The following is a 6,193-nucleotide window of genomic DNA, read 5'->3' as shown; positions in this document are numbered from 1 at the left end:
ATGTATTTTTTAAGTTCTTCTTTGATTTCTTCAGTGATCTCTTGGTTATTTAGTAGCACACTGTTTAGCCTTCATTTATTTGTGTTCTTTACAGTTTTTTTCCTGTAATTGATTTCCAGTCTCATAGCATTGTGATCAGAAAAGAAGCTTGATACGATTTCAATTTTCTTAAGTTTTCCAAGCTTGATTTGTGACCCAAGATGTGATCTATCCTGGAGAATGTCCCGTGAGCACTTGAAGAAAGTGTACTCTGCCATTTTGGGGTGGAATGTTCTACAAATATCCATTAGATCTATCTGGTCTATTGTGTCATTTAAAGCTTGTGTTTCTTATTTATTTTATTTTTGGATGATCTGTTCATTGCTGTAAGTGGGGTGTTAAAGTCCCCTACTATTATTGTGTTACTGTCGATTTCTCCTTTCATGGTTGTTAGCATTTGCCTTATGTATTGTTCCTATGTTGCGTGCATAAACATTTATAATTGTTATATCTTCTTCTTGGATTGATCCTTTGATCATTATGTAGTGTCCCTCATCTCTCTTAACAGTCTTTATTTTAAAGTCTATTTTATCTGATATGAGTATTGCTACTCCAGCTTTCTTTTGGTTTCCATTTGCATGTAATATCTTTTTCCATCCCTTCACTTTCAGTCTGTATGTGTCCCTAGGTCTGAAGTGGGTCTCTTGTAGATAGCATATATATGGGTCTTGTTTTTTGTATCCATTCAGCCAGTCTGTGTCTTTTGGCTGGGGCATTTAATCCATTTACATTCAAGGTTATTATCAATATGTATGTTCCTATTACCATTTTCTTTATTGTTTTGGGTTTGTTTATGTGGGTCTTCTTCTTCTCTTGTGTTTCCTGCTTAGAGAAGTTCCTTTAGCATTTGTTGTAAAGCTGGTTTGGTGGTGCTGAAGTCTCTTAGCTTTTGTTTGTCTGAAAAGTTTTTGATTTCTCCATCGAATGTGAATGGGATCCTTGCTGGGTAGAGTAATCTTGGTTGTAGATTTTTCTCTTTCACCACTTTAAGTATATCCTGCCACTCCCTTCTGGCCTGTAGAGTTTCCACTGAAAAATCAGCTGATAACCTTATGGGGATTCCTTTGTATGTTAATTTTTGTTTTTCCCTTGCTGCTTTTAATATTTTTTCTTTGAATTTAATTTTTGTTAGTTTGATTAATATGTGTCTTGGTGTGTTTTTCCTAGGGTTCATCCTGTATGGGACTCTCTGTGCTTCCTAGACTTGGGTGACTATTTCCTTTCCCATGTTTGGGAAGTTTTCAACTATAATCTCTTCAAATATTTTTTCAGACCCTTTCTTTTTCTCTTCTTCTTCTGGGACCCCTATAATTCGAATGTTGGTGCATTTAGTGTTATCCCAGAGGTCTCTGAGATTGTCTTCAATTCTTTTCATTCTCTTTTCTTTATTCTGCTCCTCAGCAGTCATTTCCACCATTTTGTTTTCCAGCTCACTTATTTGTTCTTCTGCCTCAGTTATTCTGTTATTGATTCCTTCTAGTGTATTTTTCAGTTCAGTTATTGTGTTGTTCATCTTTGTTTGTTCTTTAGTTCTTCTAGATCTTTGTTAAACATTTCTTGTATTTTCTCAATCTGTGCTTCCATTCTACTTCCAAGATTCTGGATCATCTTTACTATCATTACTCTGAATTCTTTTTCAGGTAGATTACCTATTTCCTCTTCATTTATTTGGTCTTGTAGGTTTTTACCTTGCTCCTTCATCTGTGACATATTTTTTTGCCATATCATTTTTTTTTTTTTAATGAGTGGTATTGTGTTCCTGCTTTACTGGTTGTTTGGCCTGATGCTTCCAACACTGGAGTTTGTAGGCTATTGGGTAGAGCTGGGTCTTGGTGCTGAGAGGAGGACCTCCATGAGACCTCACTCCAATGTATAGTCCCTGGGGTCTGAGGTTCTCTGTTAGTCCAGTGGTTTGGACTTGGGGCTCCCACTGCAGGAGCTTTGGCCCGACCCCAGGCTCGGGAACCAAGATCCCGAAAGCCGCATGGCGTGGCAAAAAAACAAAACAAAACAAAACAAAGTAAAAAATAAAATATGACTGGGAAACTAACAGATATGTTAAAAAGAATGTAAAAATAAAAATAGAGGTGAATCAACAACTGGAAGGTACATCAGTACCACAATAGTAACAAAGAGGAGGAGGGAAAAGGAAAAAAAAAAAGGGGGGGTGGCCTTGGCTGTGGAGGGCGGGGCCTAAGCAAGGGCGAGGTTTGGGCGTTTGGCAGGGCCAATGCTCAGGACCCACAGGGCTGGAAAAGACCCTGGGAGCTGTGGGGGGTGGGGCTCAGGCTCAAGGAACAGAAGGGGCCCAGGCGTGCCCCCCAACCCTGGTCTCAGAGGGCAGAGGACCTCACCTGGGAGCCCAGCAGTCTTCCTGGACTCGAGTGGGAGGGACAAACGCCCTCCTTTTCTCTCCTGCTCCTCTGGTCTGGGGTCTGGGAGGGCCCCCTCCTGCCTGCCTCTCCTGATCTCCCTGGCCTCAGGGGTGCTGATCCTGCCTGGCCTTCACTTCTCCTCCCCCCTCAGCCCCCCTACGTCCTACTGGTTCACTCTGGGGTTCTTCCCGTCTCAGTCCCCCACCAGCAGACGGCAGGTGCCCTAGTTGTGAGGAGACGCTAACTCCGCATCTTCCCACACTGCCATCTTGACTCTGCCTTCCCTTTATTTCTGATAAAATAATTTGTCTCTCTGTTCTTTTGGGTGTGGAATCCGTGTCCTCCCCTCCCCCACCCCCTGCATCACCAGGGAGCCTGAGATATTGGCAGACAGGAAACCTGGGGGCTGGTTGATCAGGCCCCAGGGACAGCCCCACCAGGCCCCTGCTGCCCCAGGGCATGGGCCTGGATTCTGCCACTGCTCTGCCCCAGGCCCATGCCACCCCATAGAATAACACCCACTGACATCCTCAGACGGAAATGGACAGTTGAGTTGGAAATGGGAAATGATGGAGAACAACCCAGTCCAGGGGAGGGTGAGACTTAAAGGAATAACATTAATAAATTTACGCCCATATAATTGACCACAAAGATGAAATAGACAAATTCCTTGGAGATCAGTTTCCCAAAAGAAACAGAAGAATACATAGTAAATCTAAAATGTCCTATATCTGCTAAAGAAACAGAATCTCTGGGACTTTCCTGGTGGCACAGTGGTTAAGAATCTGCCTGCCAATGCAGGGGACATGGGTTCCAGCCTTGGTCTGGGAAGATCCCACATGCTGCGGCACAACTAAGCTCATGGGCCACAACTACTGAGCCTGGGCTCTAGAGCCTGCTAGCCACAACTACTGAGCCCGTGTACTACAACTACTGAAGCCTGAGCACCTAGAGCCTGTGCTCCACAACAAGAGAAGTCACCGCAATGAGAAGCCCATGCATCACAACAAAGATTAGCCCCCGCCGGCTGCAACTAGGGAAAGCACGCGTGCAGCAACGAAGACTCAATGCAACCAAAAATAAGTAAGTAAATAAATAAACAAAAAATATTTTTTAAAAAAAGAAATAGAATCTCTAAATTTTTCAGTTTTCCCCCCAAGAAAGCCCCATGTCTAGATGGCTTCCCTATGAATTTCCCTAAGCATTTAAAGCCCTAGCACTAGCCCTACTGAGGCCCCACTGCTAGAGGTGAGCAGCCCGGCTCACCTGCCCCCCGCAGTGAAGAAGGAAGGTCCTCTCTGTGCAGATCAGCTCCCCTCCTTAGCGCCGGGCCCACCCTCCCTGCGTTCTGTCAAGATGGCCCCGTGAAGGGTGGCCTGGGCAGGCACTGGAAGGCAGCGCTGGGCCCCTGGGGCACTGAGCACCGGGAGGCAGAGTTGGTGCCCCTGTGCAACGGCCTCCGCATCTCTCAGGGACGTGCCCACAGCGCCCCCTTATGCTTACTAAAAGGTATTACAGGCACTGCCTGCTGACTCCAGCCTTCCCTGACACTGAATCCACACACACACACACACACACACACACACACACACACACACACACACACACACGGCAAATTCAACCCTTAACAGGAGCGTTTAGGAGAGAGTACCTATTAGAAATGTTCCTTGTCGGAGGGATAAACTAGGAGTTTGGGATTAACATATATACATTACTATATACAAAATAGACAAATGACAAGGACCTACTGCATAGCACAGGGAACAATATTCAGTATCTTGTAATAACCTAAAATGGAAAAGAATCTGAAAACGAATATATATAGGTCCAGCCAAACTGACTTCCAAGTATAAAAGTCACAGTGGTTTATGGTATATCAATATACCATAGTTAGCCACGAAGGCAGACATGCATGTGGAGCTGACATAAGTAAGATCTGAGCACAAGAAACAGGAAAATGCCTTCTGGGATTCAGCTGCCTAGTTTAGAAACTTGGCTCTGTCATTTACACCTGTGTGACCTGTTTCCTCATAAAATCAAAATAATAACAATATCTAGTCCCTAATGTTGCAACGAGAATCAAATGCATTAAAAATAGAGATGTGCCTAGAACAGAGTAAGCATGGGGTGGTGTTGACTTTTTTTTTTTTTGACCACGCTGTGATCCTAGTTCCCCCACCAGGGATCAAACCTGCACTGCCCACGTTGGAAGCACAGAGTCTTAACTGCTGGACTGCCAGGGAAGTCCTGGTGTAGACAACAGAACTATGAAGATCATGGTCCAGCCTGTGCCCAATCAGAGAGAAGAGAGACCCAGGAGCTCTCAGCCATATCATCCACCACACCCAGCACCCATGCATAAGTAAGGAGGGTCTAAGGGTCCCTCTGACTCTGAGTCATTTGTCCACGTAAAGGTCATCCGGACAGCCTGACGGCAGCTCCCTGGGAGGTCTGTGGGGAGGACTCAGCTGCAGGGCTGCCCAGGCACAGAGCACAGGCCAGCTGCAGTTTCTTGGTGCTGATGGAGACCCTCAGGCTTCCAGAGCCGACCACTCAGCCGACCACTCGGCCCTAGCACGCGGGGGCCACACAGCCCCCTGTGGGTCCAGGCCTCAAGTCCTTCCCCCTGCTCTGCAGAATGAACCCCTGCGCTGGGTTAAATGATAGAGCTCTGGTTTTGCCTCTCTGCCAGCTGGTGGCACCCGGGATCCAACATTAGCCCTGGACTCCTTAAGTGGGGGCTGTGTGGAGACAGACTGTAAGGTGGCAGGGTGGGGGCCAGGAGAGAGATGGATCAGGATGGTGGCAGCCAAGGCAGGGATGATTGATAGGATCTCAAATATATTTTGAACATAGTGATAGATAACTTGTGAGAAAAAGAGAGGAATCCATGATTCCTGCAGGCACTGGGCTTGAGCAACCAGGACGATGGAGTTGCCATTTTGGAGATGGAGAACCTGCCAAGGAATGGGTTTGCACCAGGAGTTCTTTTTTGAAAGTGAAATCTCACTGTGACTCAATTTTTTGGCATTTCTCAATCTTAATTTGACTGTAGAATTTTTCTTTTTCCAGACTATAAGGGCTAGTCTTCCAATAAAGGCAAGTTGGGGGAAATGTCTAAGGTAGCAAAGGAATTGTGTGCACGGTATTATTTAAAAGATATTAAAATAAAGCCACGAAAATTATTTTAAACCTTCCATAAACCTATTGCTATAACACAAAAAATTACTTTTATTTTCCAATTCATCTTCCAGATATGTTTTACATAGTTCATTCACTCATTCCACAAATGTTTATAGCATTGAAAGAAGCCTGCTATACACGCATCTGTAGTTTTTAGTTTTTAGTTTAATTATTAGCAGTATATATGTTTTCATGCTTAACATCCAGTTTTCATATTTGTAGGTAATTATTATTGCCTCCCCGCGGCGAGAAAGAACGGGGTGGAGGGCTTGGGGACCCCGGCCAGGGTGGGGTTTGGGGACCTCTGCGGACCCAGGCGGGGAGGGCTCGGGTGGGGTTTGGGGACCCGTGTGGCCCCCGCGTGCTAGGGCCGACTGGAGGACGTGCCCCGGAACGCGCGAGCCTCGGAACCTGTGGACGCTGGCGTGCGGCGCCGGAGGGCAGAGGGGGACGCCGTCCGCAGACGGACCCGGAAGCAGGTCGCCTCCGGCCGCCGGGAGCAAGAGGCGGAGCGGAACGGAACCGGGACGCGGGTGAGCGGCGAGCGGCGGGCGGCGGGCGGCGGGCGGCTCGGGGTGTGGGCCCAGCCCCGCCGC

The sequence above is a fragment of the Lipotes vexillifer genome, unplaced genomic scaffold (genome assembly GCF_000442215.2).
Source record: "Lipotes vexillifer unplaced genomic scaffold, Lipotes_vexillifer_v1.1 scaffold1783, whole genome shotgun sequence".
Classification (NCBI taxonomy): Eukaryota; Metazoa; Chordata; class Mammalia; order Artiodactyla; family Lipotidae; genus Lipotes; species Lipotes vexillifer.
Note: the sequence above shows the minus strand (reverse complement) of the source record.